We start from the raw sequence: 22319 nt of genomic DNA on the forward strand, positions 1-22319 counted from the left end.
GAGAATGTAATGGGGACTGTGTAACATAATGAGTGTGTTTGAGGACTATATCCTACCTCCGGCACTGGCTGAGGCAGTGGCCCTTAGAAGGGGTCTTGCGTGGATCTATTTACTTGGACATACATATGTTTTATTTGAAGTGGATGAAAAGCATGCTGCAGATAGTGTAAATTCCAACAAACATGACCTGACAGAGTTTGGTCAAGTCATGAAGGAATGTCGAGAGTTATAGCTATATGTCCAAACTACAAAATGACCTACATTTTTAGATTAGCGAATGAAGCTACCCATGTTGTGGCCAGACATGCTCTTTTCAATGCTAATTATTTTTCTTCTAATATTGTTCTTCACTGACTCACTAATAGCCTTTGTAAGGATACTGGTTTTGATTAATAAGAAATGATTATTTCCTTTCACAAAATACATATAAAATAATTAATATGCTTTACTTGTATATTTTTTTCTAAATTTTTTCTGGAATTAATTCAGTGACTCATCTCATAAAAATGTAATGTTGGTATGAATTCATTCAGAAATTTGAAAAAAAAAATATTTTGTGATTAATTACTAATATTTTCCACTGAATATATATATATATATATATATATATATATATATATATTTTGGATAAAGCATATATGATTGCATTTTTAAAAGAGATAAAATATAAAATTAAATTTATAATTATTGGAGAAATAGATTTAGATTTTCATATATAAATTCGTGCAATTTAGTATTAACATGTTGTAGATAGAGCAATTTTACATTCTGACATAGCAGAATCAAAATATTTCGTTATTAATAGTTTAATCACGCACGATTGCCCATCAATAACCTTTAAAATTCATAAAACTTTGGAAATAGAAAATCATTCTATTAAAAATATGATGAGGACATCTCTTGTTCGAGGGATCAGGAACTAAATCATGCGGAGCGTGAGCTCAGCGTTCCTGAAGGAGGGAGAAACCAAGTTAAGGAAACCCGTTTCCAGGACCTCACCCACACGGAGCGTGAGTTAGAACACGTGGAGCGTGGCTGTCTAGTTCGAGGAGAGAAGGAGATCTGCGCAAAGAGGGCCAAACTCAGGAGGTCATCCACACGGAGCGTGCTTCAGATCACGCGGAGCGTGGATGCCGCAAACCAACTTCTTTCTCAAGCATTTGCTGAAGGAGACAAGGGCTGGACTTCACTTATTTACTGTTTTACCACTATGTTATATTTACTATATTGCCACCCCTTTATCTTTATTCCCCATTTACCCCTCGAGCTCCTATTGCTAAGTGTAATCCTAGTCTACTCTTTGGGTCTTTTGTTCTAAATTAAAGCTAGGTATAAAAGCATTTCCTTTTGTATCAAAACTCAACTTTTGTATCAAAACTCAACTTTTATTGAATAAAAATTATAGCCACTATTGGGGCTTTGGATTTTCATCATTGGGTTTACTCAACCTTCAAATTTTGTTTGAGAAGATTGTATTCTTTATCTGTTTATGATTAAAACCGTTTCACATCGATTTAATTTACATCAAAATATCAAAAGCTGCTCCTTACTATGAAAATAATGTCTCAAATAATAAAAACCTAAATAAAATTATAAATGAAAAAAGAAACACTAAAAACAAAAATAAGAAAATTAATAATTTGTAGATAAAATAAAACCCTAAATAGATGTTTTGAAACCCTCGTTAATATTTATTTTTACTTTTTGTAAATTGGTGTAATATTTATAAAGGCAAAAAGTATATTTAAGTCCCTGAACTTTACCTGTTTTAAGGATCAAGCTCCTGATCAATTATTTTTTCACATTGAACCCCTGATCATTGATTTTGTTATGGATTTGGCCCTTATTTAACTTTTCTGTCGAGTTTGGACTGCATACATCGTTAGGGCGATTCAGCTTGTTGACATGGACAAATAAAAAAAAAGATTTCTTTGACTATGAGAGATAAAAATTAAAAATTAAAACGAAATTATAGAAATTAATTTTCAGTATATTCTTCCAAACTCGATTTTCTTCTCTCCCATTTTGTGATTTTCAACATTAGAATTGCCAAATCGATCTTCTCATCTCCTAAACTCGACAAAAAAAGTTAAATAAGGGCCTAAACCATAACAAAATCAATGTTCAGGGGTTCAATGTGGAAAAATAATTGATCAGGGGCTTGATCCTTAAAACAAATAAAGTTCATGGGCATAAATATGCTTTTTGCCTATTTATAAATTATTGATGTATTTGTTGTATTGTATCAGGCATACTAATTTTTTTAAATTATATTTATCAAGAAAATATTAATTTAAATTTCACTAAAAAAATATTATTCAGAATTTGTGAAATAAAAAATAGAAATACATGAGGATGATCTTGGGGATAAAGGTTCTCCATTTGCACCCTACTGCTATGTTATAGTATAATAGTAGGATTCTTGGACACTTGGACTTGTCCTTTTTCAATTTATGTCACTTCTCTTCCCATATACTTATAATATTACCACTATTTGGTAACGTCTATCACGGATGGGTCCATAGCTCAGTGGTAGAGCATTTGACTGCAGATCAAGAGGTCACCGGTTCGAACCCGGTTGGGCCCTTTTATTCAAATTTTCGATTTTGCTTCCATTTAATTCCTTTTTCCAGAATTCAAGATTTTTTTTTCCTTTTTCTCATAATTGCTGGGATGGCCATGGTCACCTGTTCGAACCCCATTGAGCGCTTTTATTCAGATTTTTTTTTTCCTTTCCCCCCATTGAGCGCTTTCATTCAGATTTTTTTCCTTTCCCTCCATTTTTTTTTTCCCAAAATTGAAGATTTTTTTTTTCCCTTTTCTCATCATTGCTAGGATGGCCATTCCTCTTGCTTTTAACTTTTAAGGTTGTTTTTTCTAAAGGTATTTGCAGCTATAAATTTTGTTTAATTATTATAAAAAATCGTAAGCGGTAATCGAGCCGCAAAGAAAGTGAGTTCGAGAAGAATTTTGTTTAATTATTATAAAAAATCATAAGCGGTAATCAAGCTGCGAAGAAAGTGAGTCCGAGAAGAATTATTTTTAATACCAATCGTGTGTATATATATATATATATATATATATATATATATATATATATATATATATATATATATATATATATTGTCCGCTTTGATTTAACTTCTACTGATTGGATTTAGCGTTTTTAAATAGGGTCTATTTATTAATATAGATTCTCTCTTAAATTTTAATCTAGAATTCAATTCATCCAAATAGCCATAATTTAAAACTGCTCTTTGCTCAAGTGTTTCACCCTGACGTAAGTATGAAGGGTATTTACGGCTATAAATTTTAGTTAATTATTATAGAAAATCATAAGCCGTAATCAAGCTGCGAAGAAAGTGATTCCGTGAAGAATCATTTTTAATACAAATTGTATATATTGTCGGCTTTGATTTAAGTTCTACTAATTGGGTCTAGTGGCTTTAAACATGTTCTATTTATTTATATAGATTCTCCGTTAAATTTTAATGTAGAATTCAGTTTATCTAAATATCCATCATTTGAAGCTGCTTTTTGCTTAAGTCTTCTACCCTGATACTATTTCTTCAATTTCGAGCTATAACAAATTTACAATGGACTTAGTAATCAATTTTGTATATAAACTTAGTGCAATTTTTTTTTATCAAATTAGTTGAATATGACACTTATCACTACGTGTAAAAGTAAAAACTACTATTTAGATATATTATATTTGAATTATGGTTTAAAATGATTTCTAAAGTTGACAGTCATAATTAATTTAGTTTAAATTGAACTTTAAGTATCAAATCGGCTTTTGGGTTGATAAATTTTGACAAATTAGTCTAAATATAATCAGTTTTAACTTTTAATATCTAAAAATTGGTAAAATTGGGATAAATTTATTAAAATTTGCAAACTTAAAAGTTGAGTTACATCTAAAATTTGATTTGGGTTAAATCTATCGTCATTGTCAACTTTAAGAGTGATTCTGGACCGTTAATTCTATCATGTTCGACTAAAATGATGAGTTACGGACTAAATTATATCCAAAGTTTATTATGTAGCAAATTGATCGTGTAAGCCAAATTGAAAGACTGAAATTAATTCGTGGTTCTAAATATCATTAAAACAAAATTGAAATAAAATCGAAATGATCATGGTCCTCAGAATACTTTTTTGCTTATATTAATCCCACAATTTTTATTAAATTTTTAACAATTCTGTTAAAATTTTACAGACTGATTGTCTATTCTACATTATGTATGTAAGGTTTTAACTAAACTGTTAATTTAGTTAATTTGTCATTTATATTGATTGAGATTTCACTAGTTTTTATAAATAATTACACAAATGTTATCAAATAATAAGTCAGAGGAAAAATTTAACAAAAACTTCATGATAATAGGTCATAAGATAAATATCAACATTTTGGATAAGTTTGAGAGCCAACGGTGCTTTAAGTCTATTAAAAGATATCCAAAAATTCTATAAGAAATATTATGACTATTAATATAAGGGTCCATATCACTCCTAAATATTTTTGTTTAAAAATATTTAAGGTTATCTATTTTACATAGAAAATGTGAATCCTTATATAATTTTCTAACCTAATCGTAAAAATAGAAAAGGTAGGCTCATGAATAAAATATTAATTTATTTAAAATATATATTTTTTTTTTGCAAAAACAAAGTAAATATAGCCTTTACCAAAATATATATTTTTTTCTGCTTTAAAAAATATACTTTTTTTCTTGGTTAATATTTAACAAGGTACAAAATGTCTTAAATATTGTCAATAAAGAACCATTTTACTTATAACGACATAAATACTACATTTATATCCCTAATTTTTGTAAGTTTGGTTAATATTGGCACTTTGAAATAGTGAGATTCAAATTCTAAAAGAAATAGTGAGATTTGAATTATGCTTATGTAATAGTAAGACTTACAAAAGCAATTTTAATGTAGGGTTAGAGATGTAAATCTTCATCAAGTTTTGTGGTTTGTTTTGGTTTCGAAAATGGATAGGCGTACGCTTACTTAAACTCTTTATGACAAATTTTTTTTTTTTTTATGTAGCAATGGAATTATAAATGGGGCAGAGTGGGGATGGAAAATGCTTCCCCATCCCTGTCCCCGTCTGAATGAGGAATTCTTGTCCCGTCTATAAAATGGAAAAAAGTTAGTAAACCCTCACCTCATGCTTCTTTAGTGAAATTTAAATAATTTTTACCGTAAAATACATTAAGACAAACATAATTTTAAAGATATTAATATGCTTAAATAAAAAAAACCATAATTTAAATATAAATAATACACAAGTATATGAAATAAAAATTATCTAAATATAAAATAAATATATAAAAATTTAGTTAAATATATTATTTAAAAAAACTTTATGGACAATCTCCATGATATATTATTTCTTCTACAAAAAAAATCTCATCACTTTCCATATACATGGAATGGAGCTCACACAGAAGAAACCAACTAACTCACTTTCATATTCTTACATCAACTCGTAGTTGCCTATCCCGGTGTTATAAATTAGGAAGCCACTCAAATTAGAAATAGATCCATAGCTTAGTGGTAAAGCATTTGACTATGGATTAATGGGTCACCAGAAGAAACCAACTAACTCATTTTTCATTTTATTTGCAGCTATGAATTTTGTTTAATTATAGCTTAATACACATATTTACCCCTATATTTTCACATTTAAACAGATTTGCCCATATATCAAATAAATACACAAATGTATTCTGAAACTTTTCAAATTACAGCAAAAATGCTCTAATCTAAACGGTATACTTATTTGGCATAACACCGTTAGTCTAGTCAGCACATAACGAATACAACACACATCATGAAAACTAATTTTAAACTGTAATAAAAATTTAACACATGTCATAGGGATATAAAATGAAAAAACCCTAAAAATTAGAACACATCTGAGATTCCAACCGCTTTCCCCTTTTCTATTGAAATCTACTATACTAGGGATCCTATTGAGCAACGATCGACGGTCGAATGACTGATGAGGGTGGGGAACAACGAAGAGCGACAATGATTTCTTCTCCAGAACAACGTAGAACGAAGGAAGTAGGTGTCAGCGGTGATGTATTTGAGTTTCGTTTTTTCTTTTTCGATCGCCGATCATTCCACACTCAATCGGTAAGTTCCTATACCAGTGTTGTGAATTAGGAAGCCACTTAAATCAGAAATGGGTTCATAGCTCAGTGGTAGAGCATTTGACTGCAGATCAAGAGGTCACCGGTTCGAACCCGGTTGAGCCCTTTTAAGTTCCATTCCAAAGTTTTATTTTGCTTTTAAGGTTCATTTCCATTTTCTTTCTTAGTTATTTGCAGCTATAAATTTTGTTTAATTATAGGTTAATACACATATTTTTCCATGTATTTTCACATTTAAACAAATTTGCCGCTATATCAAATAAACACACAAATGTATTCTGAAACTTTTCAAATTACAGCAAAAGTGCTATAATCTAAATGGTAACTAGCTGTAAATCCGTGCAATGCACGGATCTTATTTAAAAAAAATTATTTTACAATCAATTATGTTATTGATTAAAATTATTCATATATAATTTTTCTAAATTTATATATCTAAACAATAATTTAAATTTATTTGTACATTAAATAAAATTCAATAAATTTTATTTCAAGAATCAGTTTATCTTATTAAATATTTTTTGAACACTACATTTTGGATATGATTGTATAATTTTCAATCTTTTTTTATTGTGACTTTTGAAATCGCGACATACATTTAACCATGACTAAAAACAGGACGTGAAAAATGTAGTCTAACATGTTCTATTGTGAGATTTTTTATAGTCTTATGATTCGAACTTTGAATCTTCATTTTTTTCTTTAATCGCATTAATTTTATAGATGAAATCGTAATTTAGAACCATTATTTATTTGAGATTTAAAATACAAAGTAAACATAGCCTAATCCATAATGGACTATGAGATATTATACATAGATTTATATTTTCAGAGTTATTTAAAATAAAAAATTTATAAATTTAAAATAACATTATAGTAGAGATCTTTTCAAAAAAAAAAAATTAACATTATCGTAGAGATGGTTTTTTTTTTATCTATATTGATCTTTATCCCCTTTGTTAAAAACAAAGTAAACATAAAAGGCATCATCATCTATTATCTGTTAAGAGAAATTAAAATAAAATGATAAATTAACCCATATATTCTTGCTTAATAATGAGAAATTAAAACTCTATTTTGTATTTTCACAAAACATTTCTTATCATTTAAAATCAACTTCAAATGCACACTAAATGATAGGTCTTCTGATGTTTATCTCGTTTAAAAAAATCAAAATATTATAATAATATTTATCAACATATTTGTTTTTATATTTATCTCATTTTTAAAATATGATATTTATTATCCTTAAATTCAAAACTGAAGCGAAAATTTAATGATATAAATTTATGGAATAATATGCAAAATTACCTCTATTGTTTATAACCAGGAGCAATTTACTTTTATAATATTAAAATTTTATACAGATATTTTACACAAATTGCATATGAGTATGTTTAAAAAAAAGTTTTCATATTTTCTGTGATTTAATAATTAAATTGGAGATTAATATTTATAAATGCGACAAAATATTTTGAAATTTCTTTTGTTCAATTCGTACAAAAAAAACAATATATTTTTAATTTTTTTTTAAGTCTGATATATGTTTATGATCTATAACTAAATAAGAAAATTAATTATTTCTCAAATTGATCCAACTTGACAACATTAGAGATAAAAATTGCATTTGACTGCTAACATTATGGGTAAAATTATACCATTTTAGACATTAGGGGTAAAATTGATTCTCACTATAAACGTTAGGGATATTTTTGCACTTTATCCCTAAATTCATCGAATATAATTCTAAGGCATAATACATTAGTAATCTTTGAATTTGTCCCAAAAGTTTAATTGGTCCTAAAACTTATAAATTGTCTCATTATCCCTCTCAAGTGGCCCCTAAATTTACTAAGTGTTTCATTAACCCCTCAACTTACTTAAAACAACTTATTTAATCACCTAGATTTATTTAAAATGACATAATAGCCTCTGAATTTGCTTTGTGATCTATTTGGCCCAGGAACTTAGCTAAAGTGATAGACGTTGATTTCAATAAAACCTTCCGATCTAATTTAATTTGAATAAAAGAATCTATAAAAGCAGCTCAAAATTTAAAATTCCATACTTGAAATATGTACTAAACAAATTATTGAACCTAAAGATTTTCTACAATATGTATCAACCCGTACAGGTGTGTTATCACTCTCTAACTGGTTTCTTTTACATCTTTAGAAAAGGGTTCATTGATAACTCATCCAAACTTGGTAGAGATGTTGGAGAAAATGTTGTTTAAAGGCATTCTCGAACTATAATCATGCCCAACACCAGTTTCTTCATTATTTAGCGAAGAAGAAAAAAGTGAATCTGTAGAGTCCAATTTTGTCATCCTCAAATGAAAACGCACTTTAAACCTGTGTTATTAGACAATTCTCAGTACAATCAGCATGCCCAAAATCATCCCCTCTCAATTCCATGATTAAAACCTATCAACCAAGAAGGTAAATACATCAGATCATTTGGTAAATACTATGAAATAAAAGAGTAATTTAATTATCATTAAGCAGTAGGAAAAGAGCAATGGCACCAGCAAATCACAAAATAAGTCCTTCACCATCAGAAAGCAATCACAACCAAAAGTTATTGTAAGATCATGTAATAGTAATGACAAATATAGTAGCCATTTGTACTGCTTTAATAGATAGTAGTAACACATTCCACTTGGTCCTCAAAGTAAATATAATTTCAAAAACATAAATTCATCAAAATGTTTAATAGTGATAACTTACATACCATAAGGTCTCCACCTTGGTAGGATTTATTGCCAGAGCCTCTTCCAAGTTTGAAATACCATTGTTTAACATCTTTTTTTTTTTTTTGCTTTTTGAGCGCTCTGTAGTTGTGATAATTCAATCCATGACGCGCCCCACTTGGTCAAATTATCAGCATCGAGAGGATCATGGGCGTAGGAAGCTTCTACTACTGTTCAAGTGTTCTTAAACATCATAACCCAATTGAAGTCGTCTTGAGAAAACTCCAATCCTTTAAGATAATTAAACTTTAAGGACTATAAAGAAATTTAAATTTAATGACAATATTTTATCAGCAAGATGAAGCATATCAAAAAGACTGGATTCACTATCTCTCCGTCCTCGAGAAAATAACTGACCATTAGAGCCAAGTCATGTTTACTCTCATTGCTGAACCTCCTCTAGCACTCTCCAATTTACCACGTAGAAAGGGAAAAGAATGCCAGAGAAAGGGAAAGCATGAATGTTATCATAAACAAATTAAACTTAAGCAAATGATATCGTAACTAAACCTGGATTTGGGATATTTTTCAATTCCACAAACTTCAATTGATGGCTTCAATTTGTTGTTTTCAAATCTTAAAACTTCAAATACTTTCTTCAATTGCTGGCTTTCTTTCTTGATAATGATAAAGAGGTGTGAAATCTAAAAATGTGATTGTTGGCTTCAATTGGTTGATTGGTTATATGAAGATGACAAATAGAGAAGAGGTGAGATCTGATTACAGAAAATACGTTGAGAGGGAAGAAAGTAAATTGATAACCGCTAAAGAAGGGATAACCGAAAGTTAGGGATTTGAACTTAAAGTTTGGATATGCAAGGATCTTCAATAGAAATCTGAACAGTGGAAGAGATTACCAACTAAGCGTAGAAAAAGGAACAATTTAGTGAGCAGTTACACAAAATAATAGGAGTGAGAGAAAAAGAACATTTCACGTTGTAAACTAAAACGGGTTTCTTCAAAAATCTGTGAAAATAACACATCAGCATTGAAGCTCTATATTACTGCCACACCAGCCTAGCAAGTTCCTGCTTTTATATATGTAATAGATAGATGCTTATTTGGCATAACACCGTTAGTCTAGTCATCACATAACTAATACAACACTAATTAACAAATTAGAAATCATGAAAACTAATTTTAAACCCTAATAAAAATTATAACACATGTCATAGGGATATAAAATGAAAAAAAACTAAAAGTTAGAACATATATGAGATTCTAGCGGACTCATTTCCCCTTTTCTCATTGAAATCCACTGCACTAAGGATCTTGTTGAGCAACGATCGACGGTCGGATGATTGAACGAGGGTGGGGAGCAATGAAGAGCGATAGTGATTTCTTCTCTACAACAGCGTAGAACGAAGAAAGTAGGTGTCTACGATGATGTATTTGAGTTTCGTTTTTCCTTTTCTGGTCGTCGGTCGTTCCACATTTAATCGGTAAGTTACTATGCCATTGTTGTAAATTAGGAAGTCACTCAAATCAGAAATGTGTCCACAGCTAAGTGGTAGAGCATTTGACTACAAATCAAGAGGTCACCGGTTTGAACCCGGATGGGCCCTTTTAAGTTTTATTTTGCTTTTAAGGTTCGTTTTTCTTTTTCTTCCTTCAATTATTTGCAGCTATAAATTTTATTTAATTATGGGTTAATACACATATTTGCCCTTGTATTTTCACATTTAAACAAATTTACCCCTATATCACATAAACATATAAATGTATTCATAAACTTTTCAAATTATAGCAAAAGTGACCTAATCTAAACGGTAATGCTTATGTGGTATAATACCGTTAGTCTAGTCATCACATAACTAATACAATACCAGTTAACAAACTACAAATCATGAAAACTAATTGTAAACCCTAATAAAAAAACTATAACACATGTCATAAGGATATAAAATGAAAAAAACCTTAAAAATTAGAACACTTGAGCTTCCAGCCGACTCATTTCCTCTTTTCTCATTGAAATCCTCTACACTAGGGATCATGTTGAGCAAAGATTGATGGTCGAATGACTGATCGAGGGTGGAGAACAACATAGAGCGACAATGATTTCTTCTCTAGAACAACGTAGAATGAAGGAAGTGGTATCAGTATCGATGTATTTGAGTTTTGTTTTACCTTTTTCGGTCGTCGATTGTTCCACGCTGAATCGGTTAGTTCCTTATCTCTCCCTTTTCCAAAACTGTTAGATTTCTTCATTTTTTCTCTTTGATTAGATTTCTGCATTTTTTCTCTTTGATTGGGTTTGTTATTGAGTTTAAGTTTAGAATAACTATTCATTTGTAGGAATAGTTATTGAGTTTGTTATTGCAATCTTCTTTGTGTGAATCTGAGTTTGTTCTAGTACTTTTACTTCTCACTATGAAATGAGTTTGATTTGTTTGTAAAATCAATCTAAAGGAAGAACAAAATAATGAATAGTTTCTTGTTTGTTGAGAAGTTTCACGTAAAATTACTACTCGGAAGGTTATAATTGTTTGATTATCCAATGATTATGAAGTTTTTGATATGCTTTAATTAACGATTAGTACTCTGCTGCATCAATTTAAGCAGCGAGTGATTATTTTAACTTAACTTTAGATTTAGAACTAATTGATGATTCTAATGGTGAATTGATTTAGGCCGATATTGGGAGCATGGCAAAAGACATCAAAAAGCACGAGGATAATCTAAGGTTCTTTGAAGTCTCTAGTTGACCAATTGGATAAACCTATACTTGATTTACAAGGTTCATTCTTTTTCTCTCTTTTTTAACATATATTTATCCATCTTACTTGTTAGTTGTTACTAACATAATCATCAGGGAGCCTTGGAAATTACAATTGCATTACTCTACCAACTGAAAACTCATTATCCTCAATAGGACTCAATGATGTTATTGACCAAGGATTTACTTGGTGTAGTTGCAATTCTTGGTGGAGCTAGTAATCATATCCTCAATAGGTCACTAGCTTTTGTTGAAACACATTTCCACAAGATTTTGATTTGACAAAATCATCCATGATTAAGAGGCAATTAAATTAAATGCTTTGATTTAATTGTACTAATGTTTTTGTTCAATATTGAGTGCAAAAAAAAAAAAAAATATATATATATAAAGTAAGACAGGTCAGAAGTCAGCATAAGCCAAAGCTGAGTTAAACGGAACTCAGCATGAAAGTATGAGAAGCTGAGTGGAGTAAAACTTAGCATCAGGAGCTTCCTTCAAAGTCCCCAGAACGAAGCTGACTAAAAAGGAACTCAGCTTGGAAGTAGAACATTCAGAGATAACGAATGAAGCTGAGTGACAGTCAGGACAGCATGGAAGATCCGTTCACTAAAGGACAAAGTCTGCCAATCTTCTGCACCAATAATTGGAACCTCGAAGACACACAAAAGACTAATTCCAAGAAACATGGGTCATTGGATTATTGGTAAAAGACAACTGGCACAAAAAGACAAGTCTGATGCATGAAGACAAAACCTGACGCCTGGAGAAAACAGAGGAAGAGAATGGCGGTACAGACTGAAGCTGACCAGAATCTGTCCCCCAAAAGAGCCGTTTTGGTGTTAACGGTAACAACATTTCAAACAATCCAAATCTGCAGTTTTCCTTCTATAAAAGGACAATGAAGAACCTTGGATAACTACCGAAGCATCAAAAGAAAAATACAAAGAGAGAAAATCTTGAAAGCACTCAAATACAAAAAGATCTTACACCAACTTTTCATTCTCTGTGTAAATGCTAGATTGATTGTTTTGTAATCATCTAAAGTGTTCTTTAGTTGAAAAAGAACAAGTCTGTGATCAATAGGAATATTGAGAGTGTTAAGCTGAGTGCTTGGTTGTAAGCATTCAGTGGTAGAGAAATCTAGGTGCTGGGTTGTAGCCCTTAGTAGGAGTTGAGTAGACGAATAGAGGAAGGTACTCTTGCATATTCAACTGCCTTGTAATTGGTTTGTGCTCTACCGTTAAAGAGCTCAGTATTGGATTCAAAAATCCCGGAGGACTCTGGGGACTGGACGTAGGCAGAGAGGCCGAACCAGGATAAATGATACTGAGTAATCTCTAAACTCTCTCTTATATTGCATGTGTTGTTTGCTTTATTTACTCAGCATATAAATTGCCAAAACTGACCTTGAGTAAATAAGTGGTGCTGAGTTAGAAGCTGACCTCCAAGAGTGTCAATTCCTAACTTACAAGAAAATACCTTTAGTCAACATCTGACTAAAGCTGTCTTAAAACATATCTCACCAAGTTGACCAGCTGAGTTAAGAAACTCCTAAAATAACTTCTTGTCAGCATAATTGAACGCGAAAAAGTTATATTAGTTCCTAACCCCCCCCCCTTGGAACTAATTACTAGGGACCAACAAGTGGTATCAGAGCCAAAGCTCACTACTCAAAGATTTAACAATCTTGAGCTGATCCCTAAAAATGGGTGAGAATAGCACTCGGTTCCTTCCAGGAAACCAAACAACACAGATACTCCCTGAGGGATTATCAATCACTAGACCTCCCCTATTCTTTGGGTCAAATTATACATTCTGGAAGAATAGGATGAAGAATTTTATTCAAGCCACAAACATGAGTGCATGGCTTGCAATTGTTCAAGGTCCACATGTGCCATACAAAACTGTTAACAATAAGAAAATTGTTAAAAGTGAGGCTGAGTGGACAGAGGATGACCTCAGAAAATTACAAAATAATGCTTCGGCTATAAACATGCTTCACTGTGTGTTAGATGCTGCAGAATACAATAAGATTTTAGGTTGTGAGTCAGCACAGGAGATTTGGAAGAAGCTTGAAGTAACCTATAAAGGCACAAGCAAAGTTAAGGAGTCTAAAGTCAATCAACATATGAGACTCTACGAGCTGTTTGAGATGAATGAGAATGAAGACATCTCAGAAATGAACGCAAGGTTCACAAATATTATAAACGAGCTAAAAAGGCTTGGAAAGAACTTCAATGAAGAGGAACAGGTGAAGAAAATCCTGAGAAGTCTGCCTAAGAGCTGGCAAGCAAAGAAAACAGCTGTAGAAGAAGCTCAAGACTTGACTACCTATAAATATGATGAGCTGATCGGATCCCTGCTGACCCATGAAATCTCTATGAAAAACTTTGAAGCTAAAGAGAAAGAAAAATCAGAAGATAAGAAACAAAAGTCACTTGTCATGAAAGCTGACTCGACTGAAGCTGAGTCAACTGATGATGAGGAAATAGCCATGTTCACCAGAAAGATGAAGAAGCTGTTCAGGAGGAATGATAGAAACGGCAAAAGGTCATTTAGAAGAAATGACAAGTATAAAGCCGAGTCAAGTGACAAGTACAAGAAGGACAGCTCAAAGTCTGTCACATGTTTTGAGTGTCATCAAACTGGGCACATCAAGTCAAGCTGTCCCAACCTCAAAAAGGAGAAGAAGGGAAGAAAAAAGGCTATGGTAGCCACATGGAGTGACAGTGATGTGTCAACATCATCTGAAGCTGAGCAAAATGAAACAGCCAACATATGTTTCATGGCAGATGATGGAGCTCACCAATCCCAATCTGAGCAAGCTGACCTCTCTGAAGATTCCGAGCAGGAGGAAAACAACAATGAGGTAACATCCTTACTTTTGCTTAGAAACGAAATGGTAAATGCCCTGAGTGACTTATATACACTAACTAAGAAGTGTAACAAAAAGATTAAAGCACTCAACAGGCGGTGTGACGAGATTGAAGAGGTCAAGCTGAGTGACCTCCGATATCTCCTCCAAGACAACTCTGACTTACATACCAACATGCAAATCATACATGAGTTTGTCACGGAGGTTCAAACTGAGTCAAAGAAACTTAGAAAGGATGTCACAACTTTACAGAACCAAATAAAAGGTTCAACTAAGAATAAACCCCATGCTGAGTACTCAGGTACTGGTCAGCATAAACAGTGTACTCAATGTAGCTGTTGTGGGAAGAAAGGACACACAAAAGCTGTGTGCTGGCATAACAAACAGACTGTCCAATGTGACTTCTGTGGTAAGAAAGGTCATACTACCAAGGTATGCTGGCATGCTCAGCACAATAATGCTGACTACACTCAATATCACCCTAAAAGGGCAACTACGTGTGGCTTTTGTGGTAAAAGTGGCCATACTACAAATGTATGTCGTCACAAGTTAAAATATGACTTTGCACCTGTTTACACTAACAAGAAAGGACCCAAAAAGAATTGGGTACCTAAAAACGAATAGTTTAAAATGCAGGTCAGCTTGACATGCGTGGAGAAATCAAAGCTTTGGTATATAGACAGCGCATGTTCAAGACACATGACAGGTGATGAAACTCAGTTCATCACACTAGAGCTTAAACGAGGTGGAAGCGTAAGCTTTGGAGACAACAAGAAGGGTAAGATAGTCGGCTCAGGTACTATCGGAGGTAACCCAACCATTGAGTCTGTCTCCCTAGTTAAAGGTCTCAAATACGATCTGCTGAGTGTAGCTCAGCTTTGCAAGAGCGGCAGAAAGGTTGTATTTGATGATACTAAGTGTCAAATACTCGAGGGAAATACAAATGAATTGATCTTAACTGCCCCTCGTGTAGAAAATGTATACATGTTGAACTTAGAAAAACAGTTTTCTAAAAACATATGCTTAGTGTCTAAAGAGGACAACTCCTGGCTATGGCATAGAAGACTTGGGCATGTCAGCATGGACCTTCTTGCCAAATTAGCTAGAAAGCAATTAGTTGAGGGATTACCGAAATTAAAGTTTGAAAAAGATCAACTGTGTAAAGCTTGTCAGCAAGGCAAACAAACTAAAAAGTCATTTCATAGCAAAAACATTGTCTCAACCAAAAGACCATTGGAATTACTACACTTGGATCTCTTCGGACCTATCCAGCCACTCAGCTTGGGAGGTAAGAAATTTTCCTTGGTTATTGTAGATGATTTCTCTCGGTACACTTGGATCATCTTGCTGAGTAGCAAGGATGAAACTTTTGAGATGTTTACCACACTGATTAAAAAGCTTGAAAATGACAAAGACCAAAGAGTAGCTCACATTAGAAGCGACAATGGTGGAGAATTCAAAAACCAACAGTTTGATGAATTCTGTGAAACCAGTGGTATTGACCACAATTTCTCCGCTCCTAGAACACCTCAACAAAATGGGGTTGTTGAAAGGAAAAATAGAACTATTGTCGAAATAGCTAGGACAATGCTGAGTGAAAATAAGCTTCCAAAGTACTTCTGGGGTGAAGCTGTTCACACGACATGTTACATACTGAATAGGGCTCTAGTTAGACCTATACTTAAGAAAACCCCATATGAGCTTTGGAAAGGACGAAAGCCCAACATTGGATACTTTCGTGCCTTTGGGTGTAAATGCTTTATACTCAATACAAAAGACAACCTCGCAAGATTTGATGCTAAAGCTGACGAAGCGATCTTTTTAGGGTACTCAACAAACAGTAAAGCATATAGAGTATTTAACAAAAGAGCTCAAATTGTAGAAGAGTCTGTACATGTTGAGTTCGATGAAACTGACCCTACAGGTAAGTCAGCTCAGCTTGAAGAAGATGAACCAAGCTCAGCTTCCGCTGATCAACCAGAAGCCTCTGTTTCATCTATACAGAAGCTGACCTAAGGTAAGCAAGAAAGTGAAATATCATTTGCTGACCAATCTATTCCTGTAGAGATTGTAGAAACACCTCTTCCAAACAACTCAACATTGCCCAAGGAAATAAAGATCCCAAGAGGACATACAGAACAGGCCATTCTTAATGCTGCCAACAACAAGTTGATGACCAGAGATCAGCTTAGAAAGTACCTTAGCAATGTTGCCTTCGTCTCAATCCTTGAGCCAAAGAATTTTGCTGATGCTGAGCAAGATGAATATTGGATAAATGCCATGCAAGAAGAACTTGACCAATTCACCAGAAATGAGGTATGGGATCTAGTACCTAGACCTAGGAATCAAAAGCCCATAGGAACTAAGTGGGTCTTTAGAAATAAACTAGATGAGCATGGAAATGTGATCAGAAACAAAGCTCGACTTTTAGCCCAAGGCTATAGTCAGCAAGAAGGTATAGACTATGGAGAAACATTTGCACCTGTTGCTAGGCTAGAAGCTATACGTATATTGTGTGCCTATGCTAGTTTCATGAATTTTGAACTATACCAAATGGATGTAAAAAGTGCGTTTCTAAATGGCTTTATAGACGAAGAGGTATATGTTAATCAACCTCATGGGTTTGAAGATTCAAAGTTTCCAAACCACGTTTATAAACCCAAAAAGGCCCTGTATGGCCTGAAACAAGCTCCAAGAGCTTGGTATGAGAGGTTGACCAATTTCCTGCTGACCATGAACTATGTCAGGGGAAAAGCTGACACAACCTTGTTTATTAAGAAAAAGGGTAAACATACCCTACTTGCACAGATATATGTAGATGATATAATTTTTGGTGCTACTGACGAGTCTTTGTGCAAAGAATTTAGCCAACAGATGCAAAGTGAGTTTGAAATGTCGATGATGGGTGAACTCAACTTTTTCCTTGGACGTCAAATCAAGCAAGGTAAGAATGGCATCTTTATAAGTCAGTCTAAGTACACCAAGGAAATGTTAAAGAAATTTAGCATGGTAGATTGCAAACCAATATCAACCCCCATGGGTACTGATACTGTCCTATGCAAGGATGAGAAGAGTAAGTCAGTTGATAGTAAACTCTATCGAGGTATGATAGGTTCTTTACTCTATCTCACAGCTAGTAGACCTGATATTCAATACTCAGTATGTTATTGTGCTAGATATCAAGCTGACCCCAGGGAATCTCATCTAACTGTTGTGAAAAGAATTTTTAGATACTTGCAAAGCTCAGTTGATGCAGGTCTATGGTATCGAACCTCAAATGACTTCACTCTCACTGGATATACTGATGCTGACTATGGACGAGATAAGCTAGAACGGAAGAGTACTTCGGGAGGATGTCATTTCCTCGGAAGCTGTCTAGTATCTTGGTTCAGCAAAAAGCAATCATCCGTAGCCCTGTCTACAATCGAAGCTGAGTACGTGGCTGCTGGAAGCTGTGTTGCACAAGTCCTATGGATAAAGCAACAGCTTGAAGATTATGGAGTCAAAACAAAGACGATAGAGATCAAATGTGATAACAAGAGTGCCATTGATTTATCTAAGAATCCAGTCCAACACAGCAGGATGAAGCATGTTAGCATAAGACATCACTTCATCATAGATCACGTACTAAAAGATGAGATCAAGCTGACCTATGTGCCAAAAAATGAACAGCTTGCAGATATCTTCACTAAGCCCTTGGCACGAGAACAATTCAATACACTAAGGGAAGCCATCGGTATGTCAAATCCACTTTAAGTAAATCTACATGAAAAATTGAATGTTGAGTGATTGCCATGATGAGTGAAATGTTGAATGTTTGTGCAAATACCATGCTGAGTAAATTAACAAATAAGAAACTTCTATTCACCAAAGTTTGAAATGATCACCCTATGCTAAGTTGACTTATACGTTATGTGATTATACTGAGTAGATACAAATATTGAGTAATCACCTTATGCTGAGTAGAAGTACATGCTGAGTAATCAACGTATGTTGAGTTATTTGAAGAAAGAAAAATCATGTTAACAGAAACTAGGTACTCAACATCGCGAATGCTTCGAATTCTAGCAAAATCAAAAAGTAACCCACTCGCGTAAAATACCTACACGTGTAACTTCTGGCACCTTAGAAAGACGCACATTAATGGCAAAACCCATGCGCCGAAGATGTCATAAATGACAGAATCTCTGTCGGTTGAACGTCCCTAGGTAAAACGGCTAGATAATAAATAGGGGCCGCCGGAAATCTATATAAGAAGTGGAAGGATCCTCACTCATCACTCTTTACGCTTGCGATCTCCTATAGTCGAACCTCCCTCTCTCCATAAAACCTCAAAACCTTCATCTGCAACAATGGCTCCCGGCAAAAACAAAATCCCTAACCTTCCTACTCAACCTGGCCAAACCTCTGGCAAACCCACTCAGGCTGACCCCGCGGGTCCTTCGACGCAAATAGAAAGAAAGATGATCAAAGTACATAAAAAGGTCAACAATCTGGAGGTTCTGAAATGCAGATGGTTCTCTTCAGGATTCGTCACCTCTGAAAAACCATTTTGTGACTGGATCGAGAAGAACAAGTGGACTGGTCTCTTCTCTCTCTCTGGAACACCTATCCTAGGTTAGTACGGGAATTCTATTCGAATCTACATGTTGATGAAGATGATTCTGATTATTTGGAGACCTCAGTTAAAGGTCAGAAAATCACCGTAACCCCTGCCTATCTAGCCACCTTACTAGATTTACCAGACGAAGGAATTGAGTTTAGAACAACAAAAGAGAAAATGCCAAAAGACAAGGCTGAGAAGATCAAGGGGTTCTGTAAACCCAATGATCATAAAGGTGAAATACCCAGCACCTGTATGGGTAAAGAACAAAAGATGGTCCACTACATGCTGACCAACTTTATCTTCCCCAAACTCAGCTCAGCTTCATCTGCCTCTAACTTCGAGCAGTGCTTCATATGGCACATGCTGACCTACACTCCGCTCAATCTTCCCGTCTTCTTAGTTGGAGCTCTTCAACGAGGTGGTAAGAAACTCCGTTTAGGCTCTCTGATCACAAAAATTCTCGAGGACAAGCAGATCGAGACGATAAATGAAACAAGTAGCTTGGGGAGTGAAATCACTGCAGTTCTGCTGGATGGATTATTGTACAATCAACCCTTGAAAGGCTATGAAGAAGTTGGAGATGCTGAGGAAAATGAAGAAGCTGAGCAACTAGAAGTTGAGCTTGAAAATGAGCCTGAAAAGGAAGTGGAGGCTCATGCTGAGTCCCCTAAGACAGCTCAGCCTGAGAAGAAGAAGAAGAGGAAGAAGAGGAAGGCTCTTGAAACTTGCTCCAAAGACATTCATGCTGTCCCAAATAAGGTGAGGCTGTCGTCTCAAGAAAAAGTTAAAGCTGACAAGGCTAAGGAAAAAGCTGAGTCAGCAGAGAAGAGAAAGAGGCTAGAAGAGCCTGAGGTTGAAGAAGAAACACCTGAATCCCCTTTGATGAAAAGGAAGAAGGTTAACACCTTAAAAATAGTTGAAACTGATCCCTTAGATGGGGCTATCTCTGAAGGTCATGGAACTGACCTAGAAAAAGAAACTGAGAAAGAAGTGGAAGCTGAAACTCATGCTAAGGAAGAAGTTCATGTTGAGCAGGAAGAAACCACTAATGTTGAGCAACATCAGGATAATGCTGAGGAGACATCTGAGGAAGGAGAAAATGTTGTTGTTCAGGATCATGCTGAGCAACTTGAGAATCCATATGTAGAAGAGGAGACAGTTGCTACTGAGTCCAGTGAAGGTATTCCAGCTGATCCTTCATCCCCAAAAGCTCCGACACGACGAAGACTCAAAAAGAAGGCACAAAAGCAAATTGATCTTATGGACAACTTTCCTATTGATGATATTGAGACTGACCTCTCCACAATCCAGTTCCAGTATTTCTCAAATGATGCTGAAACCGAGTCACCTCCAGCAGATCCCGTACAAAAACAAGCCTCTGTTACTTAGGATGAGGAACAAGCCAAAACCCCTGAAGATCCAATCCAAGCTGCTCAAGGTGGATTAAATCCTGTTTCCACTTCAACCATTCAAGATGAGCAGGCCAACATGCCTAATCAAACTCCACCTCCAACTCAGAATGTTGATGACACAGCTCCTGAAATCAATCAAAGTCCAGGTACCAATCAAGGTACTCAATCTGGCAAAGGACCAACTCCTCCACCACCATCAAGCTCAATACCAGCCTCTGAGTCTCATGCTGCAACATTCACATACTTGAATGCCATTGAGTCAGGATGTCGTATCATTGCTTCTGCTCAGTCCTTGCTTCAAGATTTGAACCTTCCTCAAGCTGATGCAAATCAATCTACTCAAGCTGAGTCCTCCCATTTGTCAAGTATCACTCAGCTCCTGAATAAACTCAGAGGACTGAAGGATCTGGTCAGCATCATGACTACGGTTCAGACTCGGCAACCCAATCAAGATCAAATAGCAAAACTGACCGAATTGGTGCTCACAATGGCGAACCATATGAATTCTCTTGAAGGCAAAATTCAACAGCTAACGGCAGTCAATCCAGGGTATGTCACTTCTACTGAACTTCAAGGATATTTTACCAAGTTAACTGAAGAACTGACCCAATCAAGCGCCCCTAGCAATGCTGAGTTTGCCACCTCTGCCAAACTTCAACAATGCTTTACCAAGCTTCATGCTGAGCTGACCAGTACTCGTGACCTAGTATCCTCCTCCTCTCAGTGTACAATTGACCAGCTGAGTGAAGCAGTAAGCTTACTCAACATCAATAAGGCACAGATGGATGTTGATCCAGTTTCCAACAGTGAACTCCTGAGTTTTTCTCAGGCCATTATGAAAGCCATGCGCATCAACAATGCCTAGCGGATGTTCTTTGATTCTGCCTTGCTCAAGATGTACTATCAATCTTTTGGTCAGATCACCGGCTCGCTCACCTGGCTGAGCAAATCCCATGAATGCCTACTTAGCATGATCAGCAGCTCCCTCCGGGTTCCTCGGCATGTCCAGGATGACAGTGTTCCTGTTATTGATGGTTTGGGTGAAAGCACTAAGCGGCTTCAGCGCTACTCCCATTACCTTTCCAATGCAGCACGAAATGAAACCTTCCTTTACAAACCCGATGATGGCAAAACGGGGGAGACAAGTCAAGGTGGAACTGGAACTCAAGGTGGAACTCAGCTTCCAGGAAATAAAGACAAAGGTAAAGGAATAGCTCAAGCTGACCACCAAACTCAGAAGAAGAAGAAGTAGAACTAGATGTAGTCTAGTAAATTTTTGTTTAGAACATGCATAGAAACCTTCATGTATGTGTTTGAGTTATTTTCTTATTTAATCTATGCCAAGTATTGTTTTCTCAATATAGTCAATAAAATTGAACAAACAAGTTAAGAAGTAAAACGTACTCAGTATAAATTAACACTAAAACACTTAGATAATAAACTGAGTAACAACATACTTCTAATATTTTTGAAAGCTGACTTAAAACTCAAAAATTCAGATCTTGAAAAATCCAACATTAAAACTAAGTCAGTATACACAAATGTCTTAAAGATAATTCAATTGAATCTTGGAAGGTTTAGAATTAAGTTAAGACAATATGTGCAACCCTTACGGGGGAGTCATTTCAAAAATACCAATCATGGGGTAACTTATAACTGAGTTCCATAATTATGTATTTTGCCAACATCAAAATGGGGGAGTTTGTTGAAACACCTTTCCACAAGATTTTGATTTGACAAAATCATCCATGATTAAGAGGCAATTAAATTAAATGCTTT

At 34.6% G+C, this 22319-nt stretch overlaps 2 non-coding genes across 2 annotated transcripts; both read left to right on the plus strand.

Moving 5' to 3' along the window:
* Positions 1-2515: 2515 nt before the first annotated feature.
* Positions 2516-2587, plus strand: TRNAC-GCA (transfer RNA cysteine (anticodon GCA)). Its single transcript has one exon. It is a non-coding gene; the product is annotated as a tRNA-Cys (tRNA).
* A 3623-nt stretch (positions 2588-6210) lies between these two features.
* On the plus strand, positions 6211-6282 carry TRNAC-GCA (transfer RNA cysteine (anticodon GCA)). Its single transcript has one exon. It is a non-coding gene; the product is annotated as a tRNA-Cys (tRNA).
* Positions 6283-22319: the final 16037 nt, after the last annotated feature.

This window comes from Euphorbia lathyris, chromosome 2, assembly GCF_963576675.1.
Source record: "Euphorbia lathyris chromosome 2, ddEupLath1.1, whole genome shotgun sequence".
In the NCBI taxonomy this organism is placed as follows: Eukaryota; Viridiplantae; Streptophyta; class Magnoliopsida; order Malpighiales; family Euphorbiaceae; genus Euphorbia; species Euphorbia lathyris.